Source organism: Belonocnema kinseyi, chromosome 6 (genome assembly GCF_010883055.1).
Source record: "Belonocnema kinseyi isolate 2016_QV_RU_SX_M_011 chromosome 6, B_treatae_v1, whole genome shotgun sequence".
NCBI classification, from domain to species: Eukaryota; Metazoa; Arthropoda; class Insecta; order Hymenoptera; family Cynipidae; genus Belonocnema; species Belonocnema kinseyi.
Window position 1 is genome coordinate 28731104 of NC_046662.1, and position 24737 is coordinate 28755840.

A 24737-nucleotide genomic window follows, 5' to 3' on the forward strand; every position below is an offset into this window, starting at 1 on the left:
TTTTATACAAAAAACAGGTTAAACTTTTACCAAAAACACTTGCGTTTTTAAGCAAAAAGTTAAAATTTCATCGAAATACTTAAATTTTTTGAAAAAACGAATTTTCAACCCAATAGTTAAATTTTCAGGAAAAAAGACGAATTTTTTACAAACAAGTGGAAATTTAAATAAAAAAATACGACTTTAAATAAAATATTACATTTTCAACCAAACAGTAGAATAAAAAAAATAAATAAAAAAGATCATTTTTCAAAAAAAGATGAATTTTTAACTAGAAAAATATTTTTAAAAGAATTACAAAATTAATTAATTCAAAAATATTTCTATTTGAAATCAATAACAATTAAATTAAACAAAAAAAAGAAGAATTATTAACTAAATATTTGAACTTTCAACCTACAAAGATAAGGCGAATAATCGAATTTTCAAACAAAAACGGATTAAACTTTAACCAAAAATAGTTGCGTTTTTAAGCAAAAAGTTAAATTTTTATGCAAACACTTAAATTTTGTGAGAAAACCAAATTCTCAACCCAATAGTTAAATTTTCAAGACAAAAAGACGATTGTTTTACAAAAAAGTGGAAATTTCAATTTAAAAAATACAACTTTTTAATCAAATATTACATTTTCAACTAAACAGTAGAATAAAAATAAATAAAATTAAAATAAAAAAGATTATTTAAAAAAAAAGATGAATTTTTAAATAGAAAAAAATATTTGAAAGAATTACAAGATTAATTAATTCAAAAATAATTCTATTTAAAATCAATAACAATTAAATTAAACAAAAAATACGAATTATTAACCATATAGTTGAATTTTCAACCTAAAAAGATGAACCGAATGATCGAATTTTCATAAACAAAAAAATATTAAATTTTTATAAAAAACAATTGCGTTTTCTAACAAAAAGTTTCTTTTTTTAACAAAAAAAAATGAATTTTCAACCCCATAGTCAAATTTCGAATCAAAAAATTTTTTTAACCAAAAAGACGAATTAAACAAACAAAAATAAAAAATGTTTAACCAAAATTAAAAACCTTCAACTAAAATTGTTAAGCCAAGATTACAAATTTATTTTTTAAAAGTGGAAATTTCAGCCTAAAAATACGAATTTTCAAGAAAATATTTCTGCCCATGAATTCGTAACAAAAAATATAATAATTGATATTTCAACCAAAAAAGTATTTCCATTTTAAACCAGTAGCTGTTGAATTATATCGAGAAACACAAATTTGCATCCAAATACAGTGAAACTCTTTTATAGCGCCGATTTCGGGGCTGACGGTGGGTGGGAACTAACTCATTATAGCCCGCTCTGCTTTTGTTTTTTCACGCCTGACTGCTCCTCTGAGTGATAGCCGCAGATCCCGCGCACCCCGCGCAGTCCTGTTACACCTACAGGCTGCTCGGCGTCAATTCTCGGAAGGGCTATAGAAGGGAGGGCTATTTAAGAGTTTCACCGTAGTTGAATTTAAAATAATAAACATAAATTTTTAACTTAACAGATGAATTTTCCACCACAAAAAATTTCTCATTAAAGAAGAAGAATGTTGAATAAACAACATATTTTTCAAGCAAAAAGATGAATAAAAAATTCTAAACCAAGGAAGAAAGAATTTTTAACAAACAATCAAAACAATCAATTTTTAAAGAAAAAAAAACACAGATTTTGAGCAAAAAAAAAGTAATTTTATTCAAAATAGTTAAATTTTCAAACAAAGATGTAAATTATCGTCAAACAATGTAATAGTTGATATTTCAACCAAACATTTGTTATTTGAATTAAAAGCAGTTTAAATAAACCAAAAACAACTAATTTTCATCTTAAAATAAATGCATTTTCTGCTAAAAAAAATCAATTTAAAACAAAATAGTTAAATTTTCAACAAAACAGATCAATTTTCGATGAATAATATAACACGTTGGAAACTAGATTTGTGCCTAGTTTGGGTTGTAGCTTTTAAAGCGAAACCAGGGACCCGGAATGTAAATAGGCATGACCGCGTGAATAATTTCTAATGTATTTGGAGGCATGACGCAACCTGATGCAACTAATGCGGTGAGAGTGCGGTGAGAGTGCGGCAATCAGACTGTTTGTATAATTTTCAAACAAAAAAATGAGCTTTCAAGCTAAAAAAATATTTTTTTAGAAAATATTGCACTTTTAAACTTCAAAAGATGAATTTTCAACCAAAATAGTTGTCTTTTCAATAAAATAGTTAAATTTTCAACTTAACAGTTTAGTTCAAATTTTCACGAAATATTTTAGTTTTTAATCAAGAAATATAAACTTTGAACTAAATTGTCAACTATAAATAATAACTCTTAAATAACATATTTAAATATTCCGAAAAATTTAATTTTCAATCAAATAGTAAAAAAAATAGTAAAAAAAAATTTCTACAAAACAGTTGAACTTTCAGCAAAAAAATCCTCTTTCAACCCACCAGTTGAATTTTCGATCAAATTGTTTATTTTTTAGTAAAAAAAAATTAATTTTTAACCAGGAAAAAGAGATGACTTTTCAACAAAGTAGCAATTGGTTCTTTTAAACAATAAATATTCAACGGTAATGTCTATAAAAAAACATTGTACTTACTTTTTTTTTTATTGAAAATAATAGATATTACGAAATACAAAAATTTGGCAATGATATTGATTTTATATTTTATTTTTAAAATTGCATGAAAAAAGATCATAATAGCGCGCGTAATGGGCGTGTTTGTTTTCTAGTATAACAAAAATTTGTTTGACACAATGAAATTTTTTAACCTGTAAGTGTAGCCGTGCGGTCCCAGAGACAGCACCACAATAATAATCGCGCGCGTAATGCACGTGCTTGTTTTCTAGTATAAGAAAAATTTGGTTGACACAATGACCTTCCTTTAACCTATAAGTATGGCCGTGCGGTACCGCACCGCACTTCTGAAAGTAGCTTTAAGTTTTAGTTAAGCTTTCCCCGAGGTAGGAGGACAACGTGTTATCTTGCAATATCAATTAAAAGCTCACAGGAAGTTCCTAAGACCGCACGGTCACAATAGCGTTACAAATTTGCTATTTATGTTTCAATCCGTTTCAATAAAGAAAGAAAAAAGTTAAACTATACATAAGTTTTACAAATTAATTTAGATTTAAGAATTAAAAATTTAAATTTACAAATAGTTGATATTGGTAACCATAAGAATATTTTAATTTTAAATAATAAGCAGCTCAATTAAAAAAAAATTATTTTTTAACAAAATAGTCGCCCAAAAAAGAGAAATTTTCAAATTAAAAATACAAACTTTTAACAAGAGTTGAATTTTCCACCATACAGTTAAATCTTCAATCGAACTTACAGTAAAAACAAACATTTTTAATAATAAAAAGCTACCATTAAAAAAATTCATTTTAACAAACAAAAAAGAAAAAGTTGAATTTATAACAAAAAACGCAATATCTAATCTTTTAACTGAAAAATATTGTTATTCTAAAACAAAAATAGTTAATTTTCAAACAAAACAGATACATCTTCAACAAAATTAATACTTTTTTAACCGAATAGTTTAATTCGCAACCAATAAAATTAGTTTTCATCTAAAAAAAAAACACGATTTTTCAATAATTTTTTTAAATAGTTGAATGTTTTACTAAATTATTAAAATTTTCAGCCAGAAAGACGAGCTATCTATCCAACTTTAAAAACTTCGACAACAACAACATAATTTTGAAAAAATACATAAATTATTAAACAAGTATGTATTTAAAATAATAAATACCAGGAAATCCAAAAATGTGATATTAATTTTTTTGAAAAATTTTTTATTTCTAAAATTGCGTTGACAGAATGACATTTTTTTATCCTCTAGGTGTAGCCGTGCGGTCCCAAAGGCGGCACCAGAATAATAATCGCGCGTGTAATGCACGTGTTTGTTTTTTAGTATAAGAAAATTTTGATTGACACAATGACATTTCTTTAACCTGTAAGTGTAGCCGTGCGGTCCTAGAGACCGCACCTAATGAAAATCACACTCGTGATGCGCACATTTGTTATCTAGTATGAGAAACATTCGGATGACGCAATGACCTTTCTTTAGCTTGTAATTATGGCCGTGCGGTATCATAGACCGCACCGTGTTTCTGAAATTAGCTTTAGTTTTAGTTAAGCTTGCCCCAGGGTACCTAGACAACGTATTATCCTGTGTGTAATTGGTGACCGCGCGGCCAAAATTTTCTATTTAGGTTTTAAATTGTTTCAAGAAAGAAGGAAAAAAGTAAAACTATACATAAGTTTTGCAAATTTATTACAATAAACATTGCATTTCATTCACAATCCGCTTTTGCTCTTGCTACCAAATTGACTCAACAAAAGCTATCTTTGCGAATCGTTAATTTTTTTTTCCTATAAAATAAAAATCAGTTCACACCCATTTCAATCAATAAAATCCTCCCGCATGATCAGCATTCACATTAAATGAATTCTGCATACAGAGGCTATACAAAATCACAACCATTCTTTTTCGTCAAATATGTACAAGAGGCCCAACGAAATTGATGATAATGAGTAATTAAAAACAAAAATCTGTTATGGCAATCATCCTACGTTCCTATGAGTTTTCAATCCTTGTTTTCCATCGCCACATGATGGTTCCTAAAAAATATCCTCTTCGAGTGGGTGGTAGGCTCAGGAGTTTTTGGATCCGGGACTCTTCTTTGGTGTTTGTTCTTTTAGTTCTATATGGATTCGACAGGGATTGTACACATCCTCCTTAACAATATTATTGGTAAATTTGGCAAAAAGACGACCATCACCAACACGAGAGGTGAGAGCAAGAGAATCAGGCTGGCATAGAGTAAGAGCCACCATATCGGCGAAAAGCCCAAAACTGGTTCTAGGATAGTCATATTCGATATTAGCAAAGGTCACGGCTCATCCTAAGACTTGGTGGGCAAGCAGATATACGAGTTTATGAAGGCTATATCGTCTACTGATGGCATTTGATGGATTTTTCATCTTTTCCGATCAGCAATCGACGCAATCGATAAAGAGCCTGGAACAATAAAAATTTAATTGATTAATAACGCGGCAATTAATCCCGGTCAAGTAATAGTACATTATGTAACAAGGGGTGAAAGGAACATATTTTTCCCGCGGGTGGGTTTACTGCGCGATCGAGAAGATTGTTCTCGAGGCTGCCGGTACCGCCCGAGCGAAGCGAGGGCAGTAATCCCCAGAGAGGAAAATCTTCTCTCGAGGGTAGTAATTATCCGAAGGAAAAATCTACTTTCGTCCCGTGTTGCGGGTTCGACGCATTTTTCTATAATTTTGTTGGCGCCTCGAATTCTGACCGAATAATTTTTACTTTCGCCACGAAAATTTCTATTTCGCTCCGCAAATTTTTCTTTGGCTTCGATAATTTTACTTTCGCCCAGGTGATTTTACTTTCGCCCCGCTAATTTTACTTTCACCCCGCAAACATTCTTTAACAGAAGAGAGCAAAATATAGCAAAATAAATGAATTTTGAAATAAATACTTAAAATTTTCACTAAAAAATATCAATTTTTGACAAAAACTGACAAATTTTAACTTTCAGTTAATAAAATAAATTTCCAACGAAAAATACGGATTTTCAACAAAATATTTCGATTTTTAACCAAATAGATTGGATTTCCACTAAAACTATGCTATATTCAATTGGAATACTTTAAATTTTCAGTTGACAAAAATACTTTCAACTAAAAAAAATTAACTTTCAAAAAAAATACTTACATTTCCAAAAACAGAGCAAAAAATTGCAAAATTAATTAATTTTAAAACAAAAACTTACATTTTCTACTAAAAAATATAAATTTTTAACAGAAAATGAAATAGTTAAACTTTTAGTTAAAAAACAAAACAAATTTCAACGAAAAATACGGATTTTCAAGAAAATATCTCGTTTTTCAACCAAATATATTAATTTTTGACTAAACCTATGCAATATTTAATTGAAATACTTTACATTTTTATTCAACAAAATTAATTATCACGAAAAAAACTAAATTTAAAAAAAACAGTTACATTTTAAAAAACCGTGCAAAAAATTGCAAACTAAATGAATTTTGAAACAAATAAATCAATTTTCCACTAAAAAATATCAATTTTAAACAAAAACTGCAAAACTGAAACTTTCAGTTGAAAAAATAAATTTCCAACAAAAAATATGCACTTCCAACGAAAAATACGCATTTTCAAGAAAATATTTCCATTTTCAACTGAATAGATTGATTGTTAACAAAAACTATGAAATATGCAATTAGAATACTTAACATTTTCAGTTAACAAAATTACTTTCCAGGAAAAAAACTAGTTACCAAAAAAATAGTTACAATTTCCAAAACAGTGCAAAAAATTGAAGAAGTCATTCACCTTGAAACAAATAATTAAATTTAGAAAGAAATACATGAATTTTCCACTGAAAAATATCAATTTTTAACAAAAATTTAAATTTTAGTCGAAAAAATCAATTTTCAACGAAAAATTCGGATTTTCAAGAAAATTTTTCAATTTCAAACTAAATAGATTAATTTTTGAGTAAACCTATGCAATATTTAATTGGAATACTTTACATTTTTATTCAACAAAATTAATTATCACGAAAAAAACTAAATTTTAAAAAAACAGTTACATTTTAAAAAACCGTGCAAAGAATTGCAAACTAAATGAATTTTGAAACAAATAATTCAATTTTCCACTAAAAAATATCAATTTAAAACAAAAACTGCAAAACTGAAACTTTCAGTTGAAAAAATAAATTTCCAACCAAAAATATGCATTTCCAACAAAAAATACGCATTTTCAAGAAAATATTTCCATTTTCAACTGAATAGATTAATTGTTAACAAAAACTATGAAATATGCAATTAGAATACTTAACATTTTCAGTTAACAAAATTACTTTCCAGGAAAAAAACTAGTTACCAAAAAAATAGTTACAATTTCCAAAACAGAGCAAAAAATTGAAAAAGTCATTCACTTTAAAACAAATAATTAAATCTAGAAAGAAATACATGAATTTTCCACTGAAAAATATCAATTTTTAACAAAAATTTAAATTTTAGTCGAAAAAATCAATTTTCAACGAAAAATTCGGATTTTCAAGAAAATATTTCAATTTCAAACTAAATAGATTAATTTTCAACAAAAACTATCAAATATTTAATTAGAATACTTAAAATTTTCAGTTAACAAAATTACTTTCCAGAAAAAAATAACTTCCAGAAAAATAGTTACATATTCAAAAACAGATACATAAAGTTTTCAGTTAACAAAATTACTTTCCAGAAAAAAAACTAACATTAAAAAAAATAGTTACATTTTCAAAAACAGAAAAAAAATTGCAAAATAAATTAATTTTGAAACAAATACTTCAATTGTCCCAAAAAAATATAAATTTAGAAACAAAAAATGAAATAGTTAATCTATTAGTCGAAGAAATTAATTTTCAACAAAATATACGTATTTTCAACAAAGTAGATTAATTTTCAACTGAAACTATACAATATTGAATTGGAACACTTTTAATTTTTAGTTACCAAAATTACTTTCCACGAAAAAAACTAACTTTCAACCAACAACAAAAATAACTTTTAAAAAAAGTAACAACTTCGAAAACAGACCAAAAAATTGCAATACAAATTAATTTTGAAACAAATACTTTAATTTTCCACTAAAAAATATCAATTTTTAACAGAAAAAGAAATAGTTAAACTTTTAGTTAAAAAAAAATGTCAACGAAAAATACGGATTTTCAAGTAAATATCTCGTTTCTCAACCAAATAGATTAATTTTCGCTTAAGACTATGCAATATTCAATTGGAATACTTTTATATAATACAATTGGATACAATTGGATACAATTTTATATAATACAATTGGAATAATTTTAAAACAAATACTTAAATTTTCCACTATAAAATATAAATTTTTTCAAAAAATGAAATAATTAAACTTTCAGTGGAAAACATTAATTTTCAACCAATAATGCGGATTCTTATGAAAATAGTTCGATTTTCAACAAAACAGATTAATTTTCAACTAAACCTATGCAATATTTAATTGGAACACTTTTAACTTTCATTTAGGAAAATTATTTTCCATACAAAAACTAACTTTCAGCAAACAACAAATTTAACTGTGACTAAAAAAAATGTCAATTTAAAAAAAATGAAATGGTAAAAACTTTAGTGCAAAAAAATGATGCTTTAACAAAAAATACGGACTTTCAAGAATTAGTTTTTTTTGTTTTGTACTAAAAAAGATAAATTCTTTACCAAAATCTAAATATATAATTTTTAATAACAAAATTAATATTCAATCAAACAGATGAATTTTAAACTCAAACTATTGAATATTCAATTTAAACATTTTAAATTTTAAGTTGACAATATTACTTTTAACGAAAAAAAATAAGTTTCAACAAGAAAATAAGCTCTAACCAAACTAGTAAAATTTTCAAAGAGATGAATTTTCTACTAAAATTGTAAATGTTTATCTGTAATAGTTTAAGTTCAGAACGGAAATATGAATTTTTAACTAAAATGTCAATTTCAAAAACAGAACAAAAAATTAAAAAATAAATTAATTTTGAAACGAATACTTAAATATTCAAATAATAAATATCAATTTTTAACAAAAAATGAAATAGTTAAACTTTAAGTTAAAAAAATTAATTTTCAACAAAAATTACGGATTTTCAAGAAACAGCTCGATTTTCAACCAAATAGATTCATTTTTAGCATAAACTATGCAATATTCAATTAGACTACTTAACATTTTATACATTCAAAAACAGGGAAAAAGTTGCAAAATAAATGAATTCTGAAAAAATACCTTAATTTGCTACTAAAAAAAGTACCAGAATTTTCAACCTGCATAGGTGAACTTTCTACGATGAAGATAAATTTTTAACCCAAGAGGACAAATTTTTGACAAAATGCATGAATTTGCAGCCAAATAGTTAAATGTTGAACAAAATAGTTAAACTTTCTACCCAAAAGACGAAATTGCAAAAAAAAAGATCTTTCATTAAAACAGTTGCTTTTTTTACAAAAAAAAATGTTACCAAGAAAGAGGAATTTTCAATCTAAAAGAATAAATATTAAACTAAATTGTTGAAAACAGTTAAATTTCCAACCAAACAAGTGAATTAAAATAATAATTTTTTTTAATTCAGTCAAACAGATTAGTTTTTAAAAAAGCAGTTGTACTTAGTACCCAACGGGATTAATTTTCAACCACAAAGATTAATTTTCAAATTAAAAAAAAAAACTTATTTTTAACCAAATTCATGAATTTTCAATTGACAATATATATTTTCAAACTAAGCAAAATTGTTCAGTCATAAAAGACCAATTTCAATCAAAATGTGGAATTTTTAAACTAAAAATGGTAATTCTTTACAAAATAGTTCAATTTTCAACAACAAAGTTAATTTAAAAAATTATATTGAACTTTGGAACGAAAGAAATGAATCTTCAAACAAAAAATTAATTTTCCACACAATAGTTCAACTTTCAACCAAAAAATATGAATAACAATATAAATGAATTATCAACAAACGAATCAAGTTCTTAACACAATAGACGAATTTTCTACCACTATAATTAAATTTGTAACCCCAAAATACGAATTTTCAACAAAATCGTTGAATTTTCGAAACCGGAAAGATGACATTTTTACCCAAAAAACCCAAACTTGTAATAAAATACACGAATTTTGAACCACAGAATGGAATTTTTAAGTACAATAGTTTACTTTTGAACGAAAAATGGAATTGTTTAATCTTAAGTTGAGTAACTAATTTTCAGACAAAAAACGAATTTTCAACAAAATTTTGAATTTTCAACCAAGTATTTAAAAGTTTAAACAAAAGAAGTTTGATGAAATACCAATTTTTATATCTTAAATGGGTTTTATAATAAAGAATAAATAAACTATAAACATTTTCAAATAAAACACTGAGGGACAAAATAATTTAAAATAAAGATTGTTTTCATGAAAAAATTTTTTAACAAAAAAGATTATTTTTTTGTTGTATTTCGATCTCAAATTAAAGCTGCGGTTTCTTTATTTAGGAACAAATAAAAGAAAGAGGTTTCTATAAATTTCTAAAAAGATTTACAATAATTAAATAGTCTATGGAACGTATATTTAAAAGTATATTTGGTAGTTTGAACAAAATTAAATTCCAGAACTTCTTAAAATTGTCTTCAATCCGAAAATAGCATTTAGATTAATTTTACATCTTGTAACTCTTGTTTGAAGTTTTGTTGAATATCTTTGTAACTTTGAAACGTGAAAATAGCAAGAAATGCCGCATCGAATGACCTCTAATAGAGAAGTTTTTGATATTCTAAAAAGAATATACAACGTGGGAAATTTCAAGAAAAAAATCCAATTTCTCGAATGTTTTACCTAGAATTCAACTTATAATATGACCTAGAAAAAATATAGCAAAAATCTGAAATTTATGCCACACAGTCTGTAAAGTCTTATATTTAATTCAAGCCGATAAAACTTTTAAAATCTCCATTTGTTCCCAAGTTATGGCCAAAAATGTCCAAGCGTATCTGCGTCGAGTTTGGGTCCCTCAAGCAGCCAGGCCGAGTGAAACCCGGCGCAGAAACGCTCTAGATTTTTGACATATTTCGGAAACCCAAGAAGATTTTTAAAGTTTCATTGTCTTAAATTAAAGATACGACTTTAAATACTATGCTTTATAAATTTAAGATTTTCGCTAAAATTTTCCTAGGATATCCCATAAATTGACGGCAAGGTACAAAATTCGAAAAATTAAATTTTTTTTCAAATATCCCACGTGGTATATTCTCTTCAGAATATCAAAAATATATCTTTTAGGGGTCATTCGGAGGAATTTCATAAGTTTTCCAAAGGTTTTTTTTTCAGAAAAGTTTCTCTTTTTTTAACGATTAATCACGCTTCAAAGTCAATCCTGTTCCTAACCTTCTTGACCTCGTCTAACAATTTTTCATCCTGCTTTATCTGTTCTAGATCATATTTATGGTCTCATCTGAGCCCGTGCCACTTTTCCTTTATTCAAACCGACTCGACTATCATGTGATTCACATTTTACAATTCATCCCACTTTAATCTCTCACATTACATTGCCGTGATTCGACTTGACCCAAACTGCATTTTGCGCCCACGGAGAGAAACAGTTATTGTTCCCCATAACAGGAATAACAGATCAAGCATATGGTGTCCAGAATTGCGTAGTAACTTTTTACATTTAAGGGACCATCTATAAACTATGCTAACAATTTTGATTAATTCCTTACCCCCCCCCCCTCCAGCTGGCATCCTTCGATTTAGTTGCCCCCCCCCGTGTCATTATAAACTTAAAATTGCGTTTTACCTGATAAAATTTCAAAGAAAGTAGTCGAGTCTGATTCCTCCCCCCCCCCCAGTTGGCATCCTTCGATTTAGTTATCACACACCCCCCTCCCCATCAGTATAAACTTAAAATCGCATTTTACCTGATAAAATTTTAAAGAAAGTAGTCGAGCCTGATTTTTAATGTGGTTTTTCAATTGTTTTCTAAATAAATAAATATGACGAAAAAAATTGCAATTTTTTCTATTTGACGTTCCCGGTGCTCGTCCACAATATGAAAATTGTGGTAATCGTCGACGTTTCATAGATTTACATTTTATAAAGATATTCCATCACGATACAATAGAGAAAGAAAAATTTTATTTTATTTTTATTTTAAAAGATTAGATCACTACCAAAAAAAAAAACAAATTATTAATGAAATTCTCAATCAAAAGTTTTTATTTAAAAAAAAAAAGAAAAAAATTATTATAAAGCTTAATTTTTGATTAGAAAAGATAAAGCTTTAAACAAAACAGATTAATTTACCACAAAAAAATGGATTTTTAATGAAATTCCAAATTTTAATTTTCAATTAAAAAAGGTGAAGTTTTACACAAAAAGATTAATTTACTACCAAAAAAGGAGAATTTTTTAGAAAATTCAAAAATTCTCAACCCAAAACTTCTATTTTCAAATAAACTAGATTGATTTTCCACCAAAAAGTTAAATTTCTATCCAAAGAGTTGAATTTTCAACTAAAAAATATAATCTTTTAGCAACAAAAATTAATTTACTACCAGAAAAGACGAATTTTTAATTACATTAAAGAAGTCTTAACCAAAATACTTTTTATCGAAATACATGAATTGCCAAATAAAAAGTTGCATTTTCAACTAAAGAAGATGAATTGTAAACAAACTGATTACTTTACTACCAAAAAAGACAAATTATTAATAAAATTCTAAACCAAAAAATTTATTTTTTAAGAAAGAATTTTTTTACATTTTTAAGAAAGTTGTTCAACTTTAAAACCTAGTTGTTAAATTTTCTACGAAAAAGATGAATTTCAAACAAAAATATTAATTTTCTACTGAAAAAAAAACTAATTTTTAGCAAAATTCAAAAATTCTGAACCAAAAAGTTGAATTTTCACTTAAAAAATGTGAAGTTTTAAACAAAAAGATTAATTTACTGTCAAAAAATATGAGTTTTTAAAAAAATTCAAACATTCAAAATCCAAAACTTTCATTTTTAAATAAACTAGACTAAATTTCTACCAAAAAGTTCAATTTCTAACCAAAGAGATGAATTTTCAACTAAAATTTTGAATCGCCAACCAAAAAAATGCATTTTTAAGAAATTAGTTTAATTTTAAAACCTAGATGTTGAACTTTTAATAAAGAACATTCATTTTTAAACAAAAAATTGAATTTTCAACTGAAAATATAATATTTTAACAACAAAAATTAATTTACTGCCAGAAAAGACGAATTTTTTATCATATTAAAGAAGTCTTAACCAAAATACTTTTTAACGAAATACATGAATTGCCAAACAAAAAATTGAATTTTCAACTAAAGAAGATGAATTTTAAACAAACTGAATACTTTACTGCCAAACAAGGCAAATTATTAATAAAATTCTAAACCAAAAAGTTTATTTTTTGTTACAGAATTTTTTTTAATTTTTAAGAAAGTAGTTCAACTTTAAAACCTATTTGTTAAATTTTCAACCAAAAAGATGAATTTCAAACAAAAATATTAATTTTAACAAAAAACATGCATTTTTAAACAAAAAGTTGAATTTTCAACTAAAAAATATAATCTTTTAACAAAAAAATTAATTTACTACCAGAAAAGACGAATTTTTAATCAAATTAAAGAAGTCTTACGCAAAATACTTTTTAAAAAAATGCATGAATTTCCAAACAAAAAAAGACAAATTATTAATAAAATTCTCAACAAGAAATTTTAATTTTTAAAAAGAAAGAAAACAAAAATTTTGATTTTTAAGTAATTAGTTCAACTTTTAAACCTAGTTATTAAATTTTTAACCAAAAACATGAATCAAAGAAAGTTGTCGAGCCTGATTCTTAATTTAATTTTTTTTAGTTTTTTTAATAAATAAATAAATATGACGAAAGAATTGCCATTTTTTTCTATTTGACGTTCCCGGTGCTTGTCAATAATAGGAAAACTGTTGTAATCGCTGACGTTTCATAGATTTACATCATATAAAAATATTCCATCATGATACAATAAACAAAAAAATTTTGTATAAACAAATTATTTGTTGAAAATGTGTTTGCTATAATTTTAAATAATTTAACGGTTTTTAAGTTATATTGCAAGAAATTTGAATGAAAACAATATTTTAATGAAAAAAATTTCTCTTAAGACTATTCTTGTTAATATTATAAACAAATTTAATAAACAAGTGCATTATTCGAGCAATTATCGACGCAAAAATTCGTTTGTTTCTATGCCAGTCCTTTCAATTGGGAACTTCATGATAATTTTAGCAACATCCATTACTATTTGTAACATTCTTTTTAACAAATTTAATAAACAAATGATGAAAATTGGTTTTTTTTCGATAGAAAATTAATCTTTTTGTTTAAAAATTCATATATTTGGTGAAAAATTTAACAAATAGGTTTAAAAGTTGACCTAATTTTTTTTTAATTAAAATTTTTGTTTTCTTTCTTTAAAATTAAACTTTTGGTTAAGAATTTTATTAATAATTTGTCTTTTTTAGTAGTAAGTTAATCATTTTGTTTAAAATTGATCTTCTTTAGTTGAAAATGTAACTTTTTGTTTGACAATTCATATTTTTGGTTCAAAGTTTAAAATCTAGGTTTTAAAATTAAACTAATTTCTTAAAAATTCATGTTTTTTGCTTTGCGATTCAAAATTTTGTTCTAAAATTTATCTCTTTGGTTAGAAATTGAACTTTTTGGTGAAAATTAATCTAGTTCATTTGAAAATTGAAGTATTAGGTTTAAAATTTTTGAATTTTTAAAGAAATTCTTCTTTTTTGGCAGTAAATTCAATAGTGATTAAGAGTTCTTTCATTTTATTGAAAATTAGTCTTTTTTATTATTTTATTAAAAAATTTACTTTGGAAATCATTTTTTAATTTAATTTTTGATTTATTACTTTTTTTGAAAGCTGAGAAAATTTCAAAGAAAGTTGTCGAGCCTGATTTTTAATTTAGTTTTTCAATTTTTTCACAAATAAATAAATATGACCAAAAAAATGACAATTTTTTCTATTTGACGTTCCCGGTGCTGGTCAATAATAGGAAAATTGTTCTAATCGCCGACGTTCCATAGATTTACATTATACAAAGATATTCCATCATGATACAATAAACGAAATTAATTTTTAGAAATAAATTATTTGTTGAAAATTTTTTTTCAGTAATTTTCAATAATTTAACGTTTTTTAAGTTAAATTGCAAGAAATTTGAATGGAAACAATGTTTTAATTTTAATAAACAAATTTAATAAACAAATGCACTATTCAGGCATTTATCGTCAGAAAATTTCGTTTTTTTCTATATCAATTTTTAAAAATTGGGAACCTCATAATAATTTCAGAAAAATTCATAATTTGTTGTTGAATTTTATGATTTTTTAAGCAAATTTCATAAACAAAAGCATTATTTGGGCATTTGTCGATGTCAAAACTTTATTTATTTAAAGTCTGCCATTTCAATTTTTAAAAAAAAGTTCTTTTTTTTTTATTCAGTACTTACAGTTAGCCAAAACGAGAGGGTTTGAATACAAGGAATATTACATTTTTAAATTAAATTTGTTTAACAAATTATAAAATTAATCAACGTATTATGAATGGTATTCAAATGATCGTGAAGTTCCCAAAATGACATTGAAAACAACGAGTTTTTCCGTCGACAAATGCCCAAATGCATTTGTTTATTAAATTTATTTTTAAGAAATAAAATTTATGAAATAGTAATGGATGTTTCTAAAATTATCATGAAGTTCCCAATTAAAAGGACTGGCATAGAAAAAGACAAATTTTTGCGTCGATACGTGCTCGAATAATGAATTTGTTTATTAAATTTGTTTATAATATTAACAAGAATAGTCTTAAGAGGAACTTTTTCATTAAAATATTGTTTACATTTAAATTTATTGCAATATAACTTTAAAAACCGTTAAATTATTGAAAATTGTAGAAAACATATTTTCCACAAATAATTTGTTTCTAAAAATTTTTTTTTATTCTATCATAATGGAATATCTTTATATAATGTAAATCTATGAAAAATCGGCGATCACAACAGTTTTCTCATTATTGGTGAGCACCGGGAACATCAAATAGAAAAATTGTCATTTTTTTCGAGATATTTATTTATTTATAAAAAAAATTGAAAATTGAAAAAATTGAAAAAATAAAAAATCATTTTGAAAGTAAATTATGTAAAAAAATAATAAAAAGACTAATTTACAATGAAATGAAAGAATTCTCAATCACAGTTGAATTTTCTACTAAAAAAGTTTAATTTTTAAAGGAAAAGATTAATTTACTACCAGAAAAAAAGAATTTTTTTTAATTTAAAAATTTGAAACACAAAACTTTAATTTTCAAATAAACTAAATGAATGCTCAACTAAACAGCTCAATTTCTAATCAAAAAGATACATTTTTAACTAAAATTTTGAATCGCCAACCAAAAAAATGCATTTTTAAGAAATTAGTTTAATTTTGAAACATAGATGTTAAACTTTGAACCAAAAATATGAATTTTTAAACGAAAACTGGAAATTTCAATAGAGACTATTGAGTTGGTAACTTCCAGTTACCTAAAAAGTTCCTTTTTTACATCCTTAATTTTATAATTAAAAAATCAAAATAACTAAGAAAACAGATCCTAAACATTTTAATTAAAAAGAAACAGGCATTTGTTAAAATAACATTTTTCAATGGTATTCTTCAACCAAACAGTTGCATTTTTAACAAACAAATATGAAATATTTTTATCGCCAAAAGGAATTTTCAAGCCAAAAGGACTAATTTTCCACAGAAAAGTTACTTTCCAACCAAATCATTGAATTTTCATACCACAAATACTAGTTTTCAACAGAAAATTTTATTTTCAACCAAATTGTTGAACTTTTTACCATTTTCGAATCAAAAAGACGAATTTTCAGGAAAAAAAAATAAATTTCCGACAGCAAAAGTTAATTTTCAATCAAATTCTTAAATTTTCTACCATTTTCAAAAAATACGAATTTCCAACAAAGGAGTTAAATTTCCGACAAAAATGTCAATTTGAACCAAATAGTTGAATTTCCTAATAAAATATATTGATTTTTCACCCCCCCCCCCCCCCCCCCCCCCCCCCCCCCCCAAACCCAATGAATCTGAAACAAAATAGTAAAACTTTCAACCCTATTCAGATTTTCTTTAACAAAGTAGATGAATTTCCCAGGTAAAAGAGACAATTTTTACAGAAGGAGTTCAATTTTTAACAATTTGTTACAAGACAGTTGAATTATCAATCTTGAAAATTTGGATTTTCGACGAAAATACTCATTTTCATTAAATAATTTTTTTTTTAAAGCATTGTTGAATATTCAAGCAGAAAGACAAATTTTTCAGAAGACAGTTGAATTTTCAACCAAAAAGTTAATTTTTAATCAAGGAATACGAACTTTTAAAACACAAGGACGAATTTCTTATCCAAACGCACGAAAATAATTAAATTTTCAATCAGATGGCCGAGTTCTCAAATAAAAGAGATTAAACTTGAACAATGCATTTTCAAACAAGAAGTTTGATTTTGTAGCCAAAAATATGAGTTTTTTTAAAAGGCAGTTAAATTATCAGCCTGGAAAGTATAATTTAAAAAAAAATTAAATCGTTAAAAAAAATAATTTTTAACCAAATAGTTAAATTTTTATCAACAAAATATGAATTATTTATAAATTAGTTCAATATTTAATCAAGTAGATACATTTTTTATCAGAAAAGACAAATTTTCAACAACAAAAAACAGTTGAACCCTCTACAGAATTTTTGTCACCCAAATAAATAAATTTACCAAACAAAATTGAAGAAGAAAAGAATTGAATTTTCAACAAAAATGTTCATGATATTTCAACCAAAATAAATCAGATTTTTTTACTAAAGGGGATCAATTTGCAAATGAAAATTTTGCTTCAAAACAGTTGTACTTTAAAATTGAAAATGTGAATTTTTAATAAAAAGTAACTCTTCAACCATATGAAATAGTTGAATATTTTGTAAAATACATGAATTTTCAGCTAAAATAGGCGAATTCTTAACGAAAAATGTATTAGTTGATATTATTTCAAACAAAAAATATTTTGCTTCAAAATCAAACACAGTTTTATTTCTGCAGAAAAATAAGATTTTCTTACGAATAGAGATAAATTTTGAATAAAAAATTCCAAATTTCAAACCAAAAAAAACATTGTTTCTCAAAATGTTGAATTTTCAAGTCAAAAAGACTAATTTTTTGGAAAATATTTTGACAAACAGACAATATAAATTATCCACAAAAATTTACATTTTAACAAAATTGTTTAACTTTCTACCAAAATAGTTGAATTTTTAAAAAAATACATTAATTTTCAACTAAGTAGTTTAACTTTCAACCAAAACAGATGAATTCTCAACGAAAAATATAATTGATATTATTTCCACCATAAAATAATTTAATTTGAAATCAATCACAGCTTAATTTTCTGCCCATAACTGACCCATAAACCTTTCTTAAGGTGTTTCAAACGCGTTGGTTTTTAGACTAATATACAAAATACGGCTACAAGGATACATTTTTCGATATAATATTTTTACTCACATAATTTATAAGCTTATACACGTGCATGCCTAGAGCCCTTTTTTCAAAAAATGCTCTTGTTTTTTTGTTTTTTGTTTGATAATTGAAACGCATTTTGAAACGGTTAACCCCTGTTTTCTGTTCACCATGAGTACACTCTCAGTAGCGCGTTGACCATTTCCAGGCGCGAAAAATTCAGCATCGTTTCATTTAACACAAAAAACAAAACAATTTTTCGAAAAAAGGCTCTAGTCATGCATATGTATAAGCCTTTTGATTATATGGTAAAAATATGACAAAAAACAGTTCATCCTTGTAGCTAAAATTAAGGTTCTAAGTTGCTGCCAAAATCGTAACAAGTTACGATACATGTTACTTATCTTTTCGTTAAAAATTCATATTTTTTATTTACAAATACAAAAAATTTTAGAAAATTTGTCTTCTATGCTTGAAAATGTAATAATTCAGTGAAAATTTTTTTCTTTCTTGTTTTCAAAATTCGATTTTTAGGTTTGAAAATTTATCTCCTTTCGTTAAAAACTCTCATTAATTTATGTTGAAAATTCAACTATTTTTTTGAAAATCAATTTTTTTTGTTTAATTGAACTGCTTTATTTCAAACAATTTTTTTTTGTTCAAATAATATCAACTTTCACATTTTTCTTCGCGAATTGAGCTATTTCGGTTCAAAATTCATATATTTTGTAAAAAAAATCAACTATTTTATTTAGTTGAAAAGCAACATTTTTGTTAAAATTTAAATTATTGGTTTAAAAATTAATCAACTTAGTAGAAATTTTATTTATTTCTTGGTTCTAAATTAGAATTTTTGTTTCAAAATTTATCTCTTTTGGCAAACATATTATTTTTTTAGGTTGAATACTTTGTTTGATTTCATCAAAATCTTTTTTGGTTGAAATAATATAAACTATTATATTTTCCGTTGAAAATTCATCTACCTTAGTTGAAAATGTTTGCATTGTGTAAAAAAATTCCACTATTCTATTTGGTTCAGAAGTAATTTTTTGTTAAAAATTCATATTTTTTATTTAAAAATACAACTGTTTTGTAGAAAATTTGTATTTTATGCTTAAAAATGTAATAATTCAGTGGACATATTTTTTCCTTCTTGTTTTAAAATTCAAGTTTTAGGTTGGAAAATTGATCTCATTTCGTAAAAAATCTCATTTATTTTTGTTGAAAATACGACTATTTCGTTGAAAATCCGTTTTTTTTTTTTTTTTGTTGAATTAAACTTTTTGATTTCAAGCCATTTTTTTAATGAAAATAATATCAAATATTATATTTTTCTTTGATAATTCATCTATTTTGGTTGAAAGGCAACATTTTTGCTGGAAATTCATATTTTTAGTTTGAAAATTTAACCATTTAGTGGAAATTTTATTTCTCTCTTTGTTCAAAATTTAGCATTTTCGTTTCAAAATCTATCGCTTATCGTAAAAAACCCCTAACTTTTTGGTTGAATAGAACTTCGGTGGAAATAATATAAACTATTATATTTTTCGTTGAAATTTTATCTATTTAGGTTAAAATTCATGTAATTTGTAAAAAAAATGCAATCATTCTTTTTGGTTGAAAAGCAAATTTTATCTTGAAAATTAATATTTTCAATTTGAAAATCCAACTGTTTTGCAGAAAATTATTTTTTTCGGCTTGAATATGCAATAATTCAGTGGGACTTTTTTTCTTTCTTTCTTCTTTCAAAATTCGATTGTTACGTTTAAAAATATATCATCTTTCGTAAAAAATCTCATTTTTTTTGAAAATTTAACTGTTTGATAGAAAATTAATCTTTTTCGTTTGAAAATTCAACAATTTAGTGAATATTTTTTTTATTCGGAAGAGGGTTCAGCTGTTTTTTTTAAATTTGTCTTTTCTGGTTGAAAATATATCTCCTTAGTTGACAGTTGATTTACCTTTAAAAACATTCATTGTTTGTTTGAAGATTTATAATTTCCCTTTAAAAAAGGCACCTGTCTGAAGAACGCCTAAGCAGACTTTTAAAAAAATTTTGTTTACTTTCTTGTTTTAGTGGAAAAAAATTTCTTTTGAATTTTATATTTAAAGGGCTGTAGATTGCAGCTGGTCGGCAGTTTGACAGTTCTTCAATTTTACAAAAAAATAAAGGAGAAATAATAATATTTATAACATTTAAGTGTTGGAGGATGATTTGATATTTGATAAAAATTGGATTAATATTATATTTGTTAATAAAGTTTTTTTAGAGACGACTTAGACACAAATATCTAACATAACCATAATAGATTGGTTCAGAATCAACCCAAAAAAGATTTTTAAAAAATTTAATTTATAAATAAATTTAATGACAGTAGCTTGATAAACTGGCAAGATTATTGAAGTCCTTGACAGTCTTCGGACGAACTTGCAACTTGGAAAAATAATGCGCGAAATACTTATTTTTGAAAATAGATCCTACAATTGTATCGTAGCGTTCACGGTTCAAATCCGAGCTAAGCCAATTTTTTTTTGTTTCTTCAAAATAAAATAAGATATTTTGTTTATATTTAGTATTTTAATATTTTTATTTTTAGATACTTTTTTGCCTATATTTTCTTTTCAGTACGTATTAGGAAATTAAATTCCTGTGGCTCTGAACTATCTGCTAGGACAGTAGATACACGCTGTTGCTTCCTCAATTTTGTGGTGATCAATCTAAGATGACAGTTTCTTTCATCATCCATAATAACACTTTCACGAATTTAAATTTGATCACCTTTGTTTTTCTACAAAGGTAAAAAAATTTTTTTATCTTTTCAGGTAACTCTAAATTTTGGAAAATTAAATGATTATTTTTTCATTTGTGAAAGCAACTTTATAAAAGGACAATTAATGTGCGAATGATACCATTTTTAGCTATTTGATTAATATGTGTAATTTATTAAATAGCAAATATAAGAACTTGTAACATAATATTTGGTAATGTATTAATTACCACCATCGAATAACTAATTTTCCACTAAAAACGATCAATTTTAAAATAAAAATGAAAATTAAGTTTTTAGTTACAAAATTAATTTAAAAAAAGAATTATGAACAAAATAGTTTAATAAAATAAATTCTTTCAAATTAGTTCAATTTTCAACAAAAATATATAAGTTTTTAATGCAAAATTTAGTAGTTCAATTTTCAGATAATAACGATGAATTTGCAACAACAAAATATTGTCAACCAAAGATTTGAATTTTTAATCAATAAAATAATTGTTTAACAAATTAGTTGAGCTTTGAACCAAATAATTCAATATTATCAACAAAAAAAAAGGAGTTTTAATGAAAAATTTAGTAGTTCAATTTTCAGTTAAAAACGATGAATTTTGAACAAAATATTTAAATTTATAATCAATAAAATACATTTTTTACAAATTAGTTAAACTCTCAGACAAATACATTAATATTATCAACCTAAAAAGATGATTTTTTAATGAAAAATGTACTAGTTTGATTTTTAGTTAAAAACGATGCACTTTCAACAAAAGATTTAAGTTTTCAATCAATAAAATAAATTTTTAACAAATTAGTTGAACTGTCAACCAATTAGTTTGATTTTATCTACTAAAAATATGAGTTTTTAATGAAATATTCAGTAGTTCAATTTTCAGTTGAAAACCATGAGTTTTCAATAAAAAAAAAATAATACATTTTCAAAAAAAGATCTAAAACAAAAACTCAAAAAAAGAGTCTTATATGCTTGAAAATATAAAAATTCAGTGGAAAATTGTTTCGTTCTTGTTTCAAAATTCGACTTTTTCGTTTTAAAATTTACTACTTTTCGTAAAAATTCTAATTTATTTTTGTTAAAATTCAACTATTTTGTTGTAACTTCTTTTTTTCGAATTCAGATGTGTTTGATTTAAATTTAAAAAAATGTTATTGATATTTTTTTAATTTGGATTCAATCAAAATCTTTTTTGATTGAAGTAATATAACTTTTTGTTGAAAATTCATATTTTCGATTTGAAAATACATCTACTTTGTAGCAAATTTGTCTTCTTGGCTTGAAAATGCAACAATTCAGTGGATATTTGTTCTTTCTTGTTCAAAATTCGATTTTTTGCTTCCAAATTTTGTATCTATTCGTAAAAACATGGTTTGTTTTTTGTTAAAAATTGAAATATTTTGCTGAAAATTCTGTTTTTTTTTTCAAATAATATCAACTATTATATTTTTCGTTCACAAATTCATCTATTTTGATTGAAAATTCACGTATTTTGTAAAACATACAACTATTTTATTTCGTTGAAAAGCAACTTTTTTTAAAAATTAATATTTTTGTTTAAAAATGCAACTGTTTGGTAGAAAATTCATCTTTTTTGTTGGAAAATTCAACAATTCAGTGATTTTTTTCTTGTTTCAAAATTTGGATTTTTCTTTTTAAAAATGATCCAATAATGGCCAAATAATAAAATATTATCAACTCAAGAAAATCATGCTTTAATAAAAAATGTAGTAGTTCAATTTTTAGTTAAAAACAATGGATTTTCAACAAAAGATTAAAATTTGTAATGTATAAAATGACGTTTTAATCAATTAGTTGAACATTCAACCTAATAGTTTAATATAAGCAACAAAAAAGATAAGTTATAAATGAAAATTTTTGTAGTTTAATTTTCAACTAAAATGATCAATTTTTAACAACAAAATGGGATAGTGAAAATTTCAGTATAAAAAAAAGTTCTTTTCAACCAAAATAGATGAATTTTTATTGGGTTCCATTAATTCAGTTCGCATTTAATCAAATAACCGAGAAAAAGGAAAAAGGGGTGAAATTTCTTGAAAACAAGAAAAAAGCGGAATTTAAAAAAAAAAAGGGAAATAGAAAAACGAGTGTAGAGACTCTTATCAAAATTCAACTACAGAAAATCTAATTCTGAACGAGGGAAAAAAGAGGAATACTTCAAAAAAATAAAAATAAAAAAGTGAAAAAAGAGAAATAGAGAAGCGAGAATGAAGTCGCTTATGAAAACTCAACTACAGAAAATCTAATTCTTCTTCTTCGAAAAAAAAGTGAAAAAAGGGAAATAGAGAAACGAGTGTGAAGTCTCTTATCAAAATTAAACTACACAAAATCCAATTATGAGGGAGGAAAAAAAGAGGAATTCTTCTTCTTCTTAAAAAAAGAAAGTGAAAAAAGAGAAAAAGAGAAACGAGTGTGAAGTCTCTTATCAAAATTAAACTCCAGAAAATCTAATTCTGAACGAGAAAAAAAGAGGAATTCTTCTTCTACGTCTTCGACAATAAAAAAAGAGAAGAGAGGGGAATAGAGAAACGAGTGTGAAGTCTCTTATCAAAAATCAACTACAGAAAATCCAATTCTAAACGAGGGACAAAAGAGGAATTCTTCAGGTTCTTCTTTTTAAAAAAAGGGAAATAGAGAAACGAGTGTGAAGTCTCTTATCAATATTCATCTAGAGAAAAGCCAAGCCTGTAGGAGGGAAAAAAGAGGAATGCTTCTTCTTCTAAAAAAAGGGAAATAGAGAAGCGAGTGTGAAGACTCTTATCAATCTTAAACTACAGAAAATCCAATTCTGAGGGAGGGAAAAAAGAGGAATTCTTCTTCTTAAAAAAAGAAAGTGAAAAAAGATAAACAGAGAAACGAGTGTGAAATCTCTTATCAAAATTAAACTCCAGAAAATCTAATTCTGAACGAGAAAAAAAGAGGAATTCTTCTTCTACTTCTTCGACAATAAAAAAAGAGAAGAGAGGGGAATAGAGAAACGATTGTGAAGTCTCTTATCAATATTAAACTACAGAAAATCCAATTCTGAGGGAGGGAAAAAAGAGGAATTCTTCTTCTTAAAAAAAGAAAGTGAAAAAAGATAAACAGAGAAACGAGTGTGAAATCTCTTATCAAAATTAAACTCCAGAAAATCTAATTCTGAACGAGAAAAAAAGAGGAATTCTTCTTCTACTTCTTCGACAATAAAAAAAGAGAAGAGAGGGGAATAGAGAAACGAGTGTGAAGTCTCTTATCAAAATTCAACTACAGAAAATCCAATTCTGAACGAGGGACAAAAGAGGAATTCTTCAGGTTCTTCTTTTTTAAAAAAGGGAAATAGAGAAACGGGTGTGAAGTCTCTTATCAATATTCATCTAGAGAAAAGCCAAGCCTGTAGGAGGGAAAAAAGAGGAATGCTTCTTCTTCTAAAAAAAGGGAAATAGAGAAGCGAGTGTGAAGTCTCTAATCAATATTCAACTACAGAAAATCCAATACTGAACAAGGGAAAAAAAGAAAATTCTTCTTCTTCGAAAAAAGGTGAAAAGGAGAAATAGAGAAACGAGTGTGAAGTCTCTTATCAATATTAAACTACAGAGAATCCAATTCTGAGGGAGGAAAAAAAGAGGAATTCTTCTTCTTAAAAAAAGAAAGTGAAAAAAGAGAAACAGAGAAACGAGTGTGAAGTCTCTTATCAAAATTAAACTCCAGAAAATCTAATTCTGAACGAGAAAAAAAGAGGAATTCTTCTTCTACTTCTTCGACAATAAAAAAAGAGAAGAGAGGGGA

The 24737-nt window shown here is 25.2% G+C and overlaps 1 long non-coding RNA gene across 1 annotated transcript in view; it reads right to left on the reverse strand.

Annotated features, from left to right (window-relative positions):
* Positions 1 to 4269: 4269 nt before the first annotated feature.
* Positions 4270 to 24737, reverse strand: part of LOC117174987 — a 31582-nt gene continuing 11114 nt past the window's right edge. Inside the window, exon 2 of the long non-coding RNA XR_004467413.1 lies at positions 4270 to 5034. This is a non-coding gene — a long non-coding RNA (uncharacterized LOC117174987). The remainder of the gene's footprint in view (positions 5035 to 24737) is intronic.